Below are 19,228 nucleotides of genomic sequence, written 5' to 3'. Positions count from 1 at the left end.
ATGTCCGACAGCCTACATTTTCACTTTCCAAAGGTCTCGTCAGCTTACAAATCCGGCCTAGCATGCCTAGTTCCAGCCAAGTTAGAGGCTAGCTTGCGAGAGGTATTCGAACCGACGGCATACGCACCTTCAATTATATGCGTTCCCAGACTTTCTTGTCACATTTGCGATGCAGCACTGTTCGTAGAACAGTGTTCCGGGTGGCGTCATGCGCGCGTGTGTGTGGGTGGTGTGATACATAGCGTCTGAGGCATGAAAACTCGACCAACCTCATCGCCGTGAAGCGAGAGGGTCGGAACGTTTTCGCTGTGGTGCGTAACGATTACGCAGGTGCGTAAACTCGTAGAAAAGAACTTTATTAAAGCGAAACCTTTACTTGGCTATGTCGGCGGTTTCGTGTCATCAAAACGTGTCCGCAGCGATTGTGGGGAACTAGAAAGAGAGAACATCTAAAAACTGATTATAATCGAAGGAGGATGATGTGATGATGCGGCGCAAAAAAATTGGGGACGATCAGATGAATAGTTAATTAATTAGAGCCAAAAATGTGCAAAAAGTGGCCGTGGCCAGCGCAAAAGTCGCGCCAAATTTGAAACGCCGGAAGTGTAGTACCACGTGACCGAGAGGGTAGGCGGGACCAACACGCAGCGCCTAATTTGAAAGTTTGGAACAAAGCGTGGTGGGAATTAGACGAATTGTACAAATTCTCAGGCAAATAGAGGCGACGAGTGCCGAGGAGGCGTCAATGCTTTCGCATTACTCCAATGCGGGTTACCGCAGTGATCTCGAATTTTTGCATGCACGAACATTACGCCGAACCAACGCACCCAGGGACAGTAATGCTTTCGCATTACCACACGTAAGCAGTCTTGCATATTCGTGAAAGACAGCGCTCGTCCTGTTCCCTTCCTCGTCCGTGTTGCCAGTTTGCGCTCTTATGTCTTTCACGAATATGCACCAACAAGCCCAGTTGCAAGTACTTCGTAGTCTTGCGTGTCGCTGCCAAGTTTTCTTTTTTTTATGCAAGTTGGCGGAAAGCTAATAGACGCAGCTAACTTGCACCCGTTAGGTCTCGCGGACTTAAGTTTTATGTTAGGCCGCTTTTGCCGGGAGAGTCAGTCATGACTGAGTAGATTTTAAAGAAGGGTCGTCTATCTGAAGTTGTCGTCTGTCTGATCTATTTAAACCGCTTTTAGATAAGTTGGGTATTTGTCTAAGATATGTCTCAAGCTAAGGTTTAGGTAAATCCATGGAAGTCCGAGAAATATCTCTAACTTTTCTTTCTAACCGCATAACCTACGTTTTTATTCACGTTATTACTGTTTTATGCTATTAGTGTTTGCCGTTATGGGATCATTGCGCCACGGCAGCCATTGGTAGTCTCTTCAAAGCCAGGTGATACTCTTAAAAATTATCCAGTGACTCTATGCTAAAGTTGTCTAATATTTCCTGCTCCAATCGTAAATTATTCCTACATCGCTTTTTCGCTTGCGTGCCTTTTTGCAGTCTGTTGCGTACATTCGCGCTGCCTCGGCAGTGTTTTCTCCACAGGTTGCGGCTATCGATCAGTCCAGAACCAGGCGAGTTTCTGTGCCGAGCACCACCTGCGTCAGCCTTTATGGCCGGCGGTGAAATAGCGCGCTCAATGGCTGTGCATCTTCACACGCTGGCGGCCGTGCGAGAGATTCGGTGCCGCACGTACGTACCTGCGCCGAGGTAAATGCAAATGGGAGATCTTGCCTGGAGCGAAGGCATGCTTAGTGCTGCATTTTAAATATTCGAGCCGTCGTCGAAACGATTGGGTGTCAGAATCGAAGCGTAGACGAGAGGGCTGAACAAACTGCCGCGCTTGAATCGCTAGCGCGAAACAGAACGAGAGAGAAAGAGAGAGAGAGAGAGAGAGAGAGAGAGAGAGAGAGAGAGAGAGAGAGAGAGAGAGAGAGAGAGAGAGAGAGAGAGTGTTGTTCTAAAGCCCGGAAAATGGCATCGGACAAAACGAAACAACCCGCGTCCGCGGATCGGTTCCGAAAGGAGCTGCGGCATTACGCGGCGTGCAACAAAAGCGGAGGTTCTCCCTCGGTTCTCTCATTCTATTTCACCGCGAGTGGAGGTCATAGGCGCGCATCTTCTCGGCTTTTGTTCACGCGCATGTGGCGATAAAGCCAGGGTTGTTGGGCAGCGCAGATGAATAAATGACCGCGCTCACTGGTAGCAGGGCGCGGGTGGGAGAGCGGGGAACGATTGGGACAGGTTCTCCGGGGCGCGATACGTAGCTGGGAACAACTACATGGCAGCCCGCCCGGTCTTCGGCAGACAAGGTTTGGCCGAGGAGATGTGTGTGCGGTGCCCCTTTATCGTAATATACGCACAGAGCGGTTTCCCCTGTGGTGTGGTGTGTGGCTTCTTTCGTTACCAAACGGCGGCTCCTGGAAATCCTTCTTAAGGTTCCCCATAACACTGTGGTTATGCTTGAGAGTGGGCTGACCCGGCGAATACCACCGTCAGACAGGCAGAGAACCTTCATTATTTTTGTGTGACATACCTTTATTGTGATGCCCAGTTGAAGGTGTCTGAGAAAATTGCAGCCATTGGTTTAATCATGCAAGCGCGACAAGTTGAGGTACCCACTCTTAAGCGACGGACAAACTACCTTCTGGTGGTGGTGGTGGTGAAAAAGTTTGACAGTCAGTAAAGCGTCTTCCTACTTCTCCTCGTGGGCCTAAAAGGCGCAAAACAGACGACGACAGACGAGAAGACGATGAAGAGTGCTGGCGTATTTTTTATTGTCAGACTTTGTTTAGTTTGTGGTCTTTAATGATGAATAGTTTAATCAATCAGTCAATAAACCAAACTAGTGTAATCCATAAAGAAGTTCTTAAACACGCATCAACTTGTGTAATGGAATCTGTATAGCCTTTTCTTTAGTGTTTGAACACTGCCAATGATCGTGAACGAGGTTGACAAAATCTTTTTTTTTTGTTTTTGCGTAATGACGAATGTGGTGGAAGCTGCTCGCAGATTACGCCCGACATATCATAAGACGGCGTGATTCGCAGGCTTGCACAATAACGCGCAATAGAAACAGTCGTCCGACCAGTAGGGACCGCGTCGTCTCCAATGTTCCGTGTGACTCGCTTGTTATGCAGTCCAACCTCGTGGCAAACAGAGGCCGTTAACGCCCGAGTAGCGCCACACAATAGGAACTTCCTGCTCTCGCATCATGCGGGCACCCTGAGCGCCACTGGCATGGCCACAGGTGAGCGAGTGGGCGTGCAGTACGTGCGCTGGCTGCGCACTCCGCACCACGTTTAATTATAGTCCAAGCTGCAGCAGTGCTTGGTTCCATCAGACACGCAAACTGCGCTGTGTCTGCACCAAACTTCTCCTGAAAGGGGCGGAGGAGAAAAGGGAAGGGGGGGTGCTTTTGGGGCGTCGGCTTTTAATGAATCCCACCAACCAGCCAGTTCCCGAGCAACTCGTGGTACCCAACCTACAGCGAGATTTAATTTCCTGAGTCGCGCTCTTGCGATCAGCCTGTGGTGAGCGTGTTGTCAGGAGACAGGAAGCGCACCGACCAGAGAGGGCCGCCGCCGTGTGTTGCGTGTGTAATCCGGTACTCCTGACGGTGTGGATGTCAGCGTGAGGTCTAAAGACTGCCAGCATGCGAGAGGTGTCGTTGTGAGAATGACCAAGTGCAGCCACATAGCGTTGTAATTCGCACGCCACTCGGCTGCCACGCAGGAGTTGGGTTGGGTTAAGCCTCGAGTTTGGCTGTCGTCTGCTGTCAGCCACAGGTGAACATGGGGCAAGGTTGGGCACTCGGCCGGGTCTCTCCAACTGGCCATTAGGGACGGTGTGCATGTCCGCTGAAGTGAGTTGTCCCGAAAGTCAGGGTGATCGGAGGGTACATCAGATTAAATTGAGACAAGTAAAAGTAAACATATCTGTTGGGCCAAGGATAACGAGGTCTTTGAGAAACCAGTCACAAACGCGGATTCCTCTACGGCGGTCTTACAGAATGCAAACACGAACACACGCGAGCACAAAGCAAAACATGTCTGGTCTGGGCTCGGCGAGTGCTTGAAGGTCAAGGCCGATAACAATATTCCATAGTGGCACACAAGGCTGATGAAAGTGGCATTGCGCGGTTTCCTTCTCCGCCCTATAGAGATAGCATGATTTTCTTTCCTCCTTGACGGACGTAGACACCTTCGAGTTGAGTTGGTGTAAGCACATTAAGCGGTGAATGGACAAAGCTGTGAATTACATTTAAATAAATTTTTTCCTCCTTGCGGATCTCACGTCCCATGGGTGCATGCGTTCATGACACATGGACGACTAGAAAGTAATCAGGAGTCATGTTGTTGTTGTTGTTGTTGTCGTTGAGTTTTGTTTTTCGGTCCCTTGGGGACTGAGTCAAGGTCGGAGCCACATTCCGGGAACTTCAGCCATATTATCCACCGGTTTGTTCTACCATGCGTCTACTGAGTCCCAGCCGGAATCGGCCTGAGTTGTTCCCGAAATGTCTCGTGGCCACTTGGAATGCGAGTGTTTTACAAAGGTCTGATTCTCGTGAAACCTGCAAGAATACCAGGAATCCGGACTCCTTGTCGACAATTTTCTGCGTGCATGCAACAGCTCGAGATCTAAAGATACTGCGGGGTGGTCGGCTTAGTGAAGAACAAGGACCTCGCGTTTGGACTACACAGTTTCGGTCCTCTTACGCAAATTACGCGAGCAAAAGTAACCCAGGCTGTCAGCCCGGAATAACGGTTGACATCTAGAAATTGCAAATAAACAAAAAAGGCCCTCTTCGAGACGCCTGCCCCTAAATTAGTGCGCTCTTATCGCTACCTCAACTTGTTAACGCTCTAAACCGAGCAACAGCCCACAATAACACTGCCGCGCGATTAGCCGCTAATCAGCCGCAGTTGCACTGCGCGTGGAGAAGTTCATGCACCGACGGTGTTGCGCTCGCTCCGTTGCGCGAAGAGCCGCTCTCGCTAAGTGTCGGGAGCCGCGCTCCGCAGAAGCTCCTTTGTTGCTTGTTATTCGTGACGCTCACTGCACAGACACTGCAGCTACCTTGGAGATCTTAATGGACGGCGTTAGGAGGGAGAGTTGACGGGGGGCATCTAGATTCAGAGTGCGGAAGGAACAGAAGTGGAGTTGGGAGATGGGTAGCGGACAGGGGGGGGGGGGGGGGGGGGACCATTTTTCAGGTTAGCTCGTTAATTATGCCAGCAGGAAGAACAAGAAGAATGAGATGAACAAAAGTAGAGGAGGCAGCGAGTTGTCGCGGTCCGGAGTGCTGTGAATGTGGTTTCTGTTGCATTTCCCTGGCAGCGTTCCAAGGTCGTTTGATTTCCGTTAGCCCGCTTGCCGCTTGTTTTCTGCACCTCGCGTCTTTAGCTCCCGACTTTGCGCTGTGCTGTGGACGCGTTCTATTGTACTTTTCCACACTCAGTTTGCGCGGGAGGGGGGGGGGGGGTGATTAACCGCCGTTATCTCCTCGCTGCTGTCTTGCTCAGACTCCCGACTTTGCAATGTTTACTGCACGCCTGTACTCCTTTGTATTCGCGTGGATCTGTTCCGTAGGCTGTTGTTATATCATTTTACTCGCCATAATTCAAAGGAAGCTGCGCTAACACACGACACAAAGCTCGCTGTCTGAATTCTGCCTTCTACTTGATACAAATGCGATAATTAGCAGCCATTCACGGCCTGTTGGACGCGGCGAGAACTCTTCCATGAAAAAAAGTTCGATAACTGCGTTCTCTACACCGTCTCGCTTTGGGAAGGCGGTAAAGCTCTTTATTATCGATAGTGCCGCTTAAGCAACTGGAAGGAGCTATGCGCACACACCGTTTAAAACGAAAATAAAGGTAAATTTCGTTTTAGGCGAGCATCATTTTCTTTATCTATGAAAATTCTGCTCTTTTCTCGTTTCTTTCATTTCCGTTTCTTCTGTTCCCCGTTCTCATAGGCGTTTTAAGTTGTACTTCACTTAGAACGATAGTCGCAGGCTGCTTTAGTTCGTCATTATTCTCAGCCGGATAATCCCCAAGTGCTGTTAGTAAGCCGATGTGACCTTAATTTTAGTCGTGTTTCAAGGCTACAGTACTTAAAGAACTAGTGTAACCTTATTTTTTTTCCTGCAGTTAACGTAGTTAGGCTGATGATGATGGTGTTGATGATGTTTCAAGTGAAGTTAGTAGACTACATCAAAGAGCCAACGCTCTAAAACAAAATTAAACAAAATTAATTTTATTCATTTGGCAGGATGTTGATGAACAGTATCAGAAGTTTCATGCTCAACTCCAGACAGCCATATCTATGCAGTTTTACCGCAGCGGCTAAAACTTTCTCGCTGTTGACGTTTCGAGAGGTATTCGCGCTGATGAACGACCGCAGTGAATAACAGTCAGATATCTTTAGAGGGTGGCGCACTCTAGACAATATGGCACGACTCTCTTTCCGTGAAAACGTTGGCGAATTGGCGACGTCAGCTGAAAGAATTTCATTGCGGAAAAGAAAAAAAAAACAAGCAGGAACGGGCGGTGGTGAGCCCATGACTACGACGCAGTGGCCAAGAGAATGAGCGGGAAGAAGCGGAAGGGACTACAATCCGATGAACATGCTGTCCATCTGGCCCGAAATATCGCAGCGTTGCCGTGGACTGGTGTTTATCCTCGGCTTTTGTATGCTCTCTCTGTGCGCAGTGCACTGCACTGTGCGACACTGAGCGAAAGGCAGCGGCGCCCCCGTACTTATCCACCGACACGCAGCCAATGCGCATTCGAAGGACCATCGATAGCTGGATTGGTTCGGGTGTTGTTGACGGAGGTGACCGTCGATCACCACGCAGACGTCCTCCAGGGCGAGTAGAACGTCGTTAGGGGTAAGCTGATGTGCTGCGGTGGCGAGAGTGTCGACCTCCTCGTTGCCTCCGACGCCGCAGAGACAGGGCTGCGCACTAATACTGCCTCCGCGTTCTGGGAGGCTCGCAATCTCGTAATCTGACTACCGGTTGGTGGCTGCGCCGGTTGTGCCGCAAGCCGCGGCTCTGCGTTGACACTTATCTTCATCGCGATAGTTTGCTTGTTTGGCAGTTATTTGATACCTTTTAGACTATTCGCGCTGCACACCGTATCCTGAATTTAGTGTGTGTTTTAGAAGCTGCATCGACGACGCAAACACAATGTCAAGAGACATGAGGGCGAGATAATTCGCTTGCACGAAATTTTTAGAGACTCTACGGGCACTCAGTTCTGAAAGTTATGTTGATGGAGGCGAGGTCCCACCGGAGGTCCACAAACGCCCAGAGAAATGGTGCATCTCCGGTCCACATGTTTCCTTGCTTCTTTAAATTCAACATATGTCTTCTAAGAATTTTTTCTTCAGATGCCGTTGACGGGACGCCCGCCAAGGCGAGGTGCAATGGTGGTAACGGGTGAATCTTTCAACGCTTTAGCCGTACCGGCGCCCGTAAATTTGGCTTGAATGCTCACATACGTGACTTGCAGAGCACGCTAGCATCGCGAACGGCTTTGGGCGCTGCGCGAAAGGAATGACTCATGCACGCACAGAAAGAAGAACCTAGAAGCCCGGAGAAACAACCCCTGTTTAGCCATGAAGAGCGCGTAACCTTGTAGATGTTGTGTGATGCCCTCTTCACTTTGCTATAGAGCGCGGCTGCGCCGGGTCAAAGGGAAGAAATTTGGAACTTCTGGAAACCTCATACCCGTAGCCGTGGCTCAGTGGTTAGGGCGCTCGACTACTGATCTGGAGTACCCGGGTTCAAACCCGACCGCGGCGACCGAGTTTTGATAGAGGCGCGAAACGCAAAAGGCGCCCTTGTGTTGTGCGATGTCAGCGCACGTTAAAGATCCCCAGATGGTCAAAATTATTCTGGAGCCCTCCACTACGGCACCTCTTCCTTCCTTTATTCTCTCAGTCCCTTCTTTATCCCTTCCCCTACGGCGCGGTTCAGGTGTGCGCCGAGATGTGAGACAGAGACTGCGCCAGTTCCTTTCCCCAACAACCAACAACCTGGAAACCTCACTCCTCGCCTGACCAATGGCTACTGGAGCCTGGGCGGGAGGGTGAAAGAGCGTGTGTATACTGTGGACGGTATACATGTGAGCGCGTCTGTTTTGGCGCGAAGTTACCAACAGACGTGGCGCGCCCTGTATATGAAGTACGTTTATCGGCGTTGGTCAGCCCGGGCCGTAGTATTCCGCGTTATACATAGCAGGCAACCCTGCCAAAGCTAACGCGCCTGTTCGCGCAGCCAATGTCCGCGCCCAAAAAGTAGTTCGCGATAAAACCACAGATACGACAGACACATTTCGTCGCAGCAAATCTCAAGTATCGTGAATGGCAATCTCCCGCACTTCGTTTTACCTCTTGTATCACTTTCTTCTTGCCAGTCATCGAGACTTAGAGAAGTAGGAATGCCATGCGGTAGTATAATACGCAGCTGGTTGGGCGAATCGCTCTTATCTCCAACCGCGCCTAAAAAATAGTCCACACTTGGCGCAAGTTATAGCCAGAGAATCCGAACACTGAGCGCATCACAGTTTTGACCGTGATGTTCAGTGTTGTTGTTGTTGTTGCCTCAAATACGATAGCATGTACCCACTGTGGGGGATTGGCCAGGGTTTGGTGCTGATACAAACAGGAAAAACTCATCCAGGTTTATCTCAAGCGGCTCATAAATATAGAGGAATCTCAAAGAAAAATTAACTAATAATTTTTTAGATATCTCGAGGAAATCGGAATGAAAATTGAGGAAACAAAGCGGTGTGGGTTGAATGACTAGATCTTAAAAAAATAACCAGAAAGAAAATAATTTTGAGAGGAAAGAAATGGTGTACCACTTCGTTTTATATCGCTGTTTGTTTTCGTCCAAACACTCACCGAGGCTTTGAGAAGAACGAATGGTGCGTGGCGGAGCAATATGGTTTCGGGGACGAACTACGTCCGCAGCCTCTGCAGCGTTGCCTGCTACGTACGAAACGCAGTTATAGCAGTTATAGTTTGGAAGAAGAGCTCGAAAATGAAATTACAGAAAGAGCTCAGCTCAAATTTCGAGTTAGGAGTTATCGCAATATATGGTGAATTCTCTAATAAAACAAATCGTGGCTGCAGAGAAGAAACTATTTTTGCCAATGCGAGTAACATTGCCACCGTAGCTAAGTAAGCCTTCGCTTTCCCATTTAACAAATTGTGAGTTGCATGCGCCACCTGCTAGAATTTCGAATTACTTTTTTTCTTCGCTTTTAAACTGGCGTAAATCCTGCGGCCCTGACGTTATTCTTTTCTTGAAGTGGTCGATGGCATCACCGCGGTGTGGGCGTATGTAAGTGCAGGAAATGCCTCGAGGCACGTGCTGGCGTTTCTCAAAGAGTCATCGCAAAGTAAAAGTGCTCGCAGACCCGTAGGCCACACTTCCTTTAAAACGAAGACTCTTTTGTGGCGGAAGATTGCCGTTCACTTCCCGGAAACGAACAGGAAACACAAAACAGGAAAAACAAAGAGATTGACGTAATTGCATTGCCAGAAACACGAAGTAAGTGTGCAATATGCCTCTGAGAGAGCAAGAAAGAAGCCCTCTTTTTGGGCGCGCACACCTTCGGCGCTCTCGGTAACAACCTTAGGATCGTTATTCAAATGAGACTCGGCGAAGTAGCCACGTGCGCTGAGCTGGGCACGGCGCTCTTTGGTGCAATTGTAAAGGCGGCAAGAAAATGAGATGCGAGCGCTCAAGGCGCCTCTTCCGGCAGCGCTGCGAAGATTAAAGCGTGGGGTATGTGGGAGTTGTAGAAACGCTACGTTATTCCCTCTACCCGAGGTCGCGATCTCTCTGCCTCAAGGTTGCTCCAGGGAAAGCCTTCACATGTTCATTCCATTCCGATCCTGCTATGAAGCGATCAGCGGCATTATGAAAGGATTGCAAACTGCAAAGGTCAATCGTTATGTTTGAATGCACCTGTTAAGGGTCATCCAATGAAGGAGCGAGAAAGATGCATCACTATCTTTTTATATCCTCCTTGCGTTTCAGACACAGGAGAACTGAAGCAGCAGAAAACTGAGATGTTGGTCATACGGAACTACGGGGGTTTACTTATTTTATAACTTATACGCAAGAATGGCCAAGAATTTCTAGCAGTGGTTACCCGTTGGAGGGGATAAATAAATCATGACTGTCTTGAGAGCTCGGATGTCATGTACTGGGGCTCATAAAGGCTAGTGTTGAGATACTAATATCAATAGTCATATCAGCTTAGCTGAACTTATATAATGGCTACGCATCCTTGGACTACTGAGCGCACGACATCTCTAAGTAAGTACCCTGCGGCAGCATCCATTCTAATGAAACGTAACGGGTTGGCGGGGGAAGGAGTTCGTGAATTTTGCAAACCGGGTTTAGCTTCGCCGCAATACTTGGCTGGAATTCGCCATCTTTCTTTACATTTGTAATGTTTCATAATTTAGCCCATTTCTCTTGCCAAGAATGAGCTTAACCAGGGAAACAAAATAATTCGAAATAAATAGTCATCGCTTGCAAACAGGAACCGAAAATGATTAAGTAGCACTTGAAGCAGTAATTCCATACTATTTAATATATTGTGCCTCGAATAAAGCGGTCTTTATACTGCCTCTCTTTAAAGTTTCATTTCATTTTTTCTTAAATTTCATGCACTCATGACGACGAGAAATAATTAGAGAATAGGCACATATAAGCAGTTTTACAACTGCTCCTTAAAACAAGAGCAACAGTGGCAGAGAGCGAAATTATTAGTTAACATCGCGATAGTAAAAACAAAAATAAAAGGAGAGGAGAAAAAATTCTCGCGAACTTCTTTAAGACATCGGATACTCTTAGCACCTAACAGATTTTTCAGCATAGTGATCAAAAGAAAAATCACACAAGGTAAAAAGAATGATTATAAAAATGCTAGAAACAGCACTAATATGAGCACTGTATAAAATCATAGCAATTATTAGCACAAAAAAATCATGTCAGTCAGAAAAAAAAACGTAAGAGAGTGTAAAAAGCAATTGCTAAATTAGACTAAATTACATTCATAACATCCGTAAGAAAAAAGCGCAAACTGAAAACATAACTACAGCACGTCGTAAACATATAACACTCAGGAACCACTACATAAATATCTTTTTTACTTCCGTAAAGGTAAAATGTTCCACAGCGAGACCTCTTTCATTAAACATAATCAGTGGCGCAGGAATTATAACGCATAGACTTTGCTTTTCATAATTTTTCCTGTTAAAAAGTACTGCCCAGTTTTTAGCGCTACTTGTGTCATAAACATTTGTATGTGTAGATAAATAAGCGAACGTGTCAAGTTGTGTTATATTATTCTCGATTTATTTAATTAAAACTGTGATCGTTTTAAAATTAAGGAAGTTAATTGCAGTAACCAACCAATATGTGAAGCTGTGTTGAATTATTCCCGATTTCTTTATTAAAACGATCGTCGTTTTAAAATTGAGAAAGTTATTTGCATTAACCAAACCATATCTCTGCGTTAAAGGATGGTTAGATTAATCTGAAGGCATGCTAGAAATAACTCTTTTTTTGTTTTGAAGACGCCTGATTTTAATGTTAGTGAAGGTGGTAGTTGCTTATACTAGGAAATAGTACTGTATAGAAGACCAACACAATGAGTGGTAAAGCAGAAGATTTGTCGTTGCTGGTATAGTACGGTATACGGTATAGTATTACGGTATTGTAATTACGGTAATCTCGATTACGGTATAGTATTCCTAATACACATGCTAGTTTTTTAGCTATCTTACTTATATGGATGTCCCAATTCATACGTTCCGAGATTGTGAATAGTGTTTTAGAACTTCGAACTATATCGATAGGACTGCAATTTAGAGAAAGAAGCGGAGTTATCGTTACGTTTTTGTTCTTAGCTCGACAGATAAAAGCCTGACTTTTTGCGCCATCTACAATTCATTCGTTACGATAATTCCAGTGCCCTAACTATTTCCCCACTAAATTTCCGAAATTGAGCAATTGTTTGAAGTGCATTTTAAACCTACGAAAAGGAGCAGCGCCAGAGCATGCAACCACAGACGAAGAAAGGACAAGACACAAGCTCTGCCACAAGTTTTATTGCTAGTAGTTTTCATAAGAAATAAATAGGCTTTTATTTTCACCATCGATAATGAATTTTTCAGCCGGGTCAACTTGCACATTACCTTTATGTAAAGGATGAACAAATAAGGTCGTAATATGCTGATCTGCAACACTCCATGTGACGTTGCTTGAACAGATGAAACATCAAGCCTATAAAATATTATTATAAAGATGACTAAAGTAATATTGATTCAAAACAAGGGTGCTTCCACGAATAACACAGTCCCCCAACTTCTATATCAGTATGCTTCTGTTGAAAGATCCAAAGGCCTTTGTAAAATTTGCGAAAATTCCTAATACAAGTTTTTTCATCAATATTCCGAAGGATGTACTCTTCCTATGGTAATCACAGCGTGAACAAGGGAGAGAAAACCCCAGTGGGCTTGCCATCGTTTGGACAAGAGGAATTTTTTTCGACTGGGCAAAGCGTTCATCATTTGCGGGGTTTAAATAGGGCCATCCCGCCAAGGAAGAAGGTCCCGTGAGGGGAAAAAGAGTATGGAGTGGAATGGAAGGGTGAATCTTGTCCAGGCATGATGGCTGCTAAAAGTGATGTCCAGGCATGATGGCTGCCAAACACATACGGGACCTTCCTCATTGGAGGGATGACCTTATTTAAACGGCGTCTCCAGCGAACGAAGAGCGGGAAAGGAAAAACAATCAACGAAGGATGCCAGCTAGTGGCGACGCACTGCGGCTCGAGCAACCACAACAATCGCAGGAGGCGCAAAAGCATCGCGTTTCCTGGTGGCTCAGTTAGAGCCACCGCAGTTCATCGGGCACGTTTGAGAGAACCTATATAGACGAGGGTTGGACCCCTTCGTGCTCTGATGTTTCTTCGCCCGGAATTTTTCCAAGCTCCACAAAGTCGCCTTGCTAAAGCGGTTTTGCGGCATGCCTTGGTAAAGGCAGAACGGATGCAGTGTGTGGCCTTGCGATGAGAAATACGTTTTCCTCGATTCTTAGAGCATCTTTTGTTTTTTTTCTTATATGTCCTCAGAAATGTTCTTGCAATACTAGTGCTTAACAGCCAGGAGGACACTCGCATCGCATCTTCTGTTCCTTTTTTATCCGCATATCAGATTCGAAGTTTGTGTACATTACTTCTCCCACTATCCTCTATTCCTGTCCCCTCACCTCTTTCATTTCATTTCTCCGTTCTGCCTGCTGTCCTTTATTTCCGCTGCCCCAGCTCAGGTGCTTCAGTATCGACGGCAGATGCCGGGGCTAGCAAAAATCTTTTCCTTACTTTTTACTATTATTTTAATAAAAAACCACTACCACCACCAAAGAATGAAAAGAGGGTGAGGGAAGAGATAGAAACAAGAAGGTGTCGCAACTAAACGAATTCTGCACGAGGCGGCGGGCGTCAGCTCTTCTTTGAAGCCTTAGAGAGTGTTGTCGTAATCCGGTGCGGCCCCTACTCAGCGGAGGATGTAAAAAAAAAAAAAACCTAACGGGCATACCTGGTGAAAGGAGACTCGCAGTTAACTTATTGCCGACTGGCCATAGTAGCGGCGCCCTTTTAACGCGCTGAACATACATAACACATTTAAATAGAAAACTGGTCTGCAGTCGTTATAACGTTTTCATAAATACATTTTGTGAACATCTGATGCCATTGGCAACTACCTCTCATATCACGCCTGCAAACTTTAGCTGGTCGAGCCCCATTAAATCTATACCTGTATTTTCTAGACCGTCTGCACAGTAATGAAGTGCGCTTGTTGCCGTGGACGTTGACAGTGCCACAGGGAGAGATCACTGAGGGGCTATTAAAGGCTTTTTTTTCTTGTGTGGCTGCGTGATGACTCCCAGAAGAGACTATGGGGTAGACGACCCGTAAATGAAACTGGGAAATGCTAAGCGCAGATGCCGACAGAGCAAACAAGCTTCCATACCGGCGAGACATCCCGGATTACCCTGCCTCCCTGTTTTCTTCATTTTATTCTTTGCGCCTATATAAAAGCACTCGGGCGAGTAGAAGTTAGCGGCGTAACTAGAGTTTACGACGACTTTCGCGTGAGAATAGAAATTCCATTCGCTGATATTGAAACTTGCTCTACCGCCAAGCTGCAACACGAGACGGTCCACGTCTGGGTTTTGTCACAGAGGTGGACGACACGTTACATCACCCATGTTTCGCAACGACCGATGCGAAATTCCTCAAGTTTGCTCCCCGACGGGCGGCTAACTTTGTTGACCGTTACAACATTTGCGCCGGCACACATGCCACCGAATTTTCTTTTATCTCTGCTTTACCCTATACGTAGGTTCTCAGTGTTCCGCGGTTGAGTCTGGAGTCGATATTTCTGCTGTGACTTGGCTGCATACACTCTGAATTCCCGCATTTTTTCAATATATTGGACAATAAATAATAAGAAACAACGCAGGCCACAGCGTTTTTTAGCCCGTAACATCCATTTGTTCAATATTTTTGACACCTACTAGCGCCACCTATGAAGATGTGTTGAAAGTGCATTAGCTGTGTTGGGACCACGGTGGACTCCACCGTGGTTGGGACTAGGGGTGTTTGAAATGGCAGCATTCAGCAGCGCGACTTTCTGCGCGTTTTTGCGTAATATCTGTTTCAAAAAGAAATTTATGTTGCAGAGAACACGAAAAAATGAAAATTTTACTTGAGTGCGCGCTTGCTGCTTTCTGCTGCTCGTTTGAATTTGGATGTCCAACAGGTTGGACGTTGGCATTCAACGCGGTCTGTTTGAACGTACCGATGCGATCGCCGCCAGAATGGGCGCAGAGTGCGTTCGTTTTGTCTGCGCGTCCTTTCCGTTTTTATGTTGCGCTTCTTTGCGCGTTTTGTTCAGTTTTCTTTTTATGCGCATTAAACAACCATTTTTTTTAGCTCAGAGCACAGGCCTCCTGGTTCAGATATGATACGGCGGGCAAGATTCGATAGTTGATGGCTGCGGGAAACTAATCGGATATTAACTTATTCTATAGTAATGGGGATACTACAGTTTACCCTAGCTTTTGTGCGCCTCTGGAAAATTTCAGCTCTGAACACGAAGGCACTGATAGCGACAGTGAGTGGGCGCCGCCAGACATGCGTCCCAATCATTCAACAGATTCCGCCAAAATTAATACCAATGGTCACTTCTCCAGAATCATTGATGCTGCGAATGCCGCCCGCTGTAGACTGCAAGGGTGCAGCATGAAGACCAAGTCCCTTTGCACGAAGTGCAACGTGTTCTTCGGTGTTACAAAAGATAGGCGATGCTTAATAATAATAATAATAATTGGTTTTTTGGGGAAAGGAAATGGCGCAGTATCTGTCTCATATATCGTTGGACACCTGAACCGCGCCGTAAGGGAAGGGATAAAGGAGGGAGTGAAAGAAGAAAGGAAGAAGAGGTGCCGTAGTGGAGGGCTCCGGAATAATTTCGACCACCTGGGGATCTTTAACGTGCACTGACATCGCACAGCACACGGGCGCCTTAGCGTTTCTCCTCCATAAAAACGCAGCCGCCGCGGTCGGGTTCGAACCCGGGAACTCCTGATCAGTAGTCGAGCGCCCTAACCACTGAGCCACCGCGGCGGGTCGGCGATGCTTCTAAATGGCTCACAAGAGGTGACCAGAGGAGTGGACAATATTTGTTCGTAACCAAATGAAGGCTTACATTTCTTATTTTGTGCGATACTTTTGAATATCTCATTAATAAACAGTGTTTGTAGCTTTAAGGCCATTTTCTACATTAAATTTGCCCTGTGTTACTGTATGCCCACTAGACCCGAAATGACTGGGTAGAGTCCCAGTGTCCAATATATTGCACATCGTGCTGCGCTAAAAATGCCGACAGTAGTGAAATAGTAAAATTCACTTTCCGTCCCTGCAATGTTAGTAGTTAGTAGTAGCAGTAGTAGTATTTTTATTTGGCCATATATTACAATATGCTCTCGAGGTGAGGCAAAATGAGGAAGACGAGGCAAACCTCCTGACGTGGCCTACATCCCGAATAATACATCGAACAGTGGCCACATGGCAAAAAAAAGACACTTTCAAAATAAGCAACAAAAGTTCTACGATAGAAATAGCAAACACTGAAAAAACGATGCAAAGATAATAAACAGCAATTGGCAGAAAACACGATATGCACACTCGGCAGTAAAGGAAGCAACGCAAAAGACAAAATATACAAAGTTAGCTGAATTTATACAGGAAAAAGAATCTTCAGTTTTTTCTTAAAACCAGATACACTATGACTTTCTACGGCGATTTTTATTAGAGACTGATAGCGAACATCTTTTTCTGAAAACTTCACGAAAATATGTGAACCGAAATAAACCCTGGAACTCAGGAGGATATACCACCGCACAGCCCCTGGCTGCGGTGGAAAACGCCGCCTGTTTTCAATTTGGGCTCCACCTGCGAATTGGCAGTGGGCCTAAAGTTTGTCCCGGCATGCCGCCAGGCTTGCGGAAAATCGGAAAATATTTTTGTAGTCCGCTGTTCTCAGCTTATGTCGCTCTGCGCCGTTCGGTCAAAAAGCGAAGCTTCCGCTTGCTGCTTGTTGGCGTAGTGGTTGTTCGCATTGTTGGAGAGATTTTTACCTCTTTTTAAACGCCCCAACTAACGAATGTCGTGGCGGGGGGTTTACTTAGTTCAGATTCGGCTGCCAGCGTATTTTGGCCGTTCAACCCATGCGGCCTCTTTCAATGCACACGCTGCATGGTAACGGCTATTACGGACCAGTGCGCAGTCATTTAAGCGTGGCTTTCATTCTTACGTCTTGAAACGCAGTAGGCCCTCAACGTTTGGGCGTTCGAAAAGTTTTCGACAACATTTCAACATGTCTTGACAGCAACGCTTCTTGTCGAAACATTGCCTAGAGAGCCGAGGCTCTCCCTTATCCGTTATTCACTTTATTTTGTGTTATCAGGAGTCCCATCTCTCTCTCTATCTCTCTCGCTCTCGTTCCCTCTCTCAATAGAATGACACTCGTGTCAGCTACCCTCCCCGCCCACATGAATCGCATCCAGCTCGGGATCACAGACTAGGATGCCTGTGCAGTAACACTGTGACGATCTGATGAGGGTTTCATAACCTTTTTGAAGTGTGTTTCATTGATTCACTTACATTGCTTATTTAACATTTCGTTTGTTTGGCGCGTTCCATTTTCAGCCTCAACCAGTGCAGCGGCACTTCACCGATCGCTTAAGAGCGAGTGCTGTCAACAGGCATAAATATTATCCTGCCCGCTTAGGAGACTTGTCCAATAAGAAATGATTAGCTGTAACTTATTCTCCCAGTGAAGCTGCGTTCAGCACGCTGGTGAGAGAACTACCGCGTCCTGTTGCCCTAGTGAAATTTAAAAAAAAAATCAGGAGGGCTGCTTCGGGACTAAATCAGCTGGGGCTTGGGTGGGGGGAAGTACGGCAGATCAGCCGGTGTATCAGCGTTCTCCCTGTGCACATAAATAGAGAAATCATAGCCGACAGTTGGTGCGCTGCAGCTGGCGATTGGGCCGTCTCAGTGTTTATAGCGAACTGAAATTGCATACCAGTCGTGTTGACAGAAGGGTGCATAAGAGGTGAAAGACGACGGTAAACCGCCGACATTAATGCAACGCGACGGAAGATTCGTGGCCGGAAACGGTAGGGAAGATTTTCAGGCTTACTTCGTTATTACGTTAGGCACACTCGGCACGGTATATTTCACCTAACCCCTCTTCCCTTGTTTCACATTCATCGCCCGTTTCCGCTAAGAAAATGTTGGTTAAGACGAAAAAAAAAGTGGTGGCTTTGTCTCTGAGATCAGGCGTCGTCGTACACGTCTCTTCCTTCATTTCTTATGTCCGCCTCTTCGCCATCTCTTGGGAGGTAGGAAGCCTTTTCTTGATGACCACTGCCCCGACTGCACCAGCACAATGATCCGCACAGCAGCCACGCCGATTTGTTTTCCGCAGTGGTCCACGTTTCGGCCGAAGTAATTATCTTTCTTCCTCGAAGACGACGACCAGCGTGCGCAGATATCTGTTGCTGTGTCGAGGCCAGTTCTCTTCTGGACTCGTCAGCGCCTTCCGCCAAGGTCACTGCCTTTCTCTCCGGCTCTTCTGCCTTCGTCTTCAACTCGGATAGGAAGAGCTTAGCGCAGCTTCAATAAAATCTGATGCGGAGAGAGCCTCGGTAGCCATAAAACTTGCCCGAAGCGCTCGTCTGCAGTCGCGCTTTTCACTTGGTCCAGCTTACGACCGGGGAAACAAAAACAAACACACGAGCCGTGTCTATGCAGCGGCTGCGACTCTCGCTCCTTCTTTCCGGGGTTTAATCCTGCTCTTACTCGCTGAGTGCGCCGGCCGAGAAAGCATATACGCGCTAGGGAGCAAGCTATATAGAATGGCGCCGTCTCTTTTTCCCTTTGTAAAAGAAGCTGCTTACTTAACTGTGGGGAGTCCCAGAGGGCGCATGCTGCATGGTGGTGGCTTACGCCGCATCGAGGGTTGGAGATTCCTAGAGAAAGCAGAAGCCTCCTCGTTCGGAATTGTTGTTGTTGTTGTTATTGCCTTCCGGAGGAAAAAGCACACGCGATCGGCATCCTCCTTTATTCAGTTCTCACTCGGAGCACCACAGCGCACGCTGCACTTCGTGCTTGCGTGAGTTTTTCGGATGTCTGCCCGTTGTCTCTCTAGAAGTGCATATTGTTGCACGGTTGACCGTTTCCTTTGTTCTCCCTGACACAAGACGCAAATTATTTTTCTCCTCTGATGCGCTTGTCGCTGGTGCTGCTGCTGCTACTGCTGCTGCTGCGATAGCTCGCCGCTCGACAAAGCCGCGGAGCAGCCGCACTGTTTACCAGACTTCACGATCCGCCACCGCAGCGGGTTTTGGTTTTTAGGACTGCCTTCTTTTCACCTTCTCCACACCGCACCTCCGTGGCCGCGCATTCGCCCGGAGCCCATATAGAGCAGCTTATTGGACGCTGGAGATGTTGTGTTACAATGGGGTTCTGGACTGAATATCAGAATCTCCCTCGCCAACAGTACGATGGAAAAAACACAGCGTAGCAGATTACACAGAGGGGAGAACTTCAAA

This window comes from Amblyomma americanum, chromosome 3 (genome assembly GCF_052857255.1).
Source record: "Amblyomma americanum isolate KBUSLIRL-KWMA chromosome 3, ASM5285725v1, whole genome shotgun sequence".
In the NCBI taxonomy this organism is placed as follows: domain Eukaryota; kingdom Metazoa; phylum Arthropoda; class Arachnida; order Ixodida; family Ixodidae; genus Amblyomma; species Amblyomma americanum.
Note: the sequence above shows the minus strand (reverse complement) of the source record.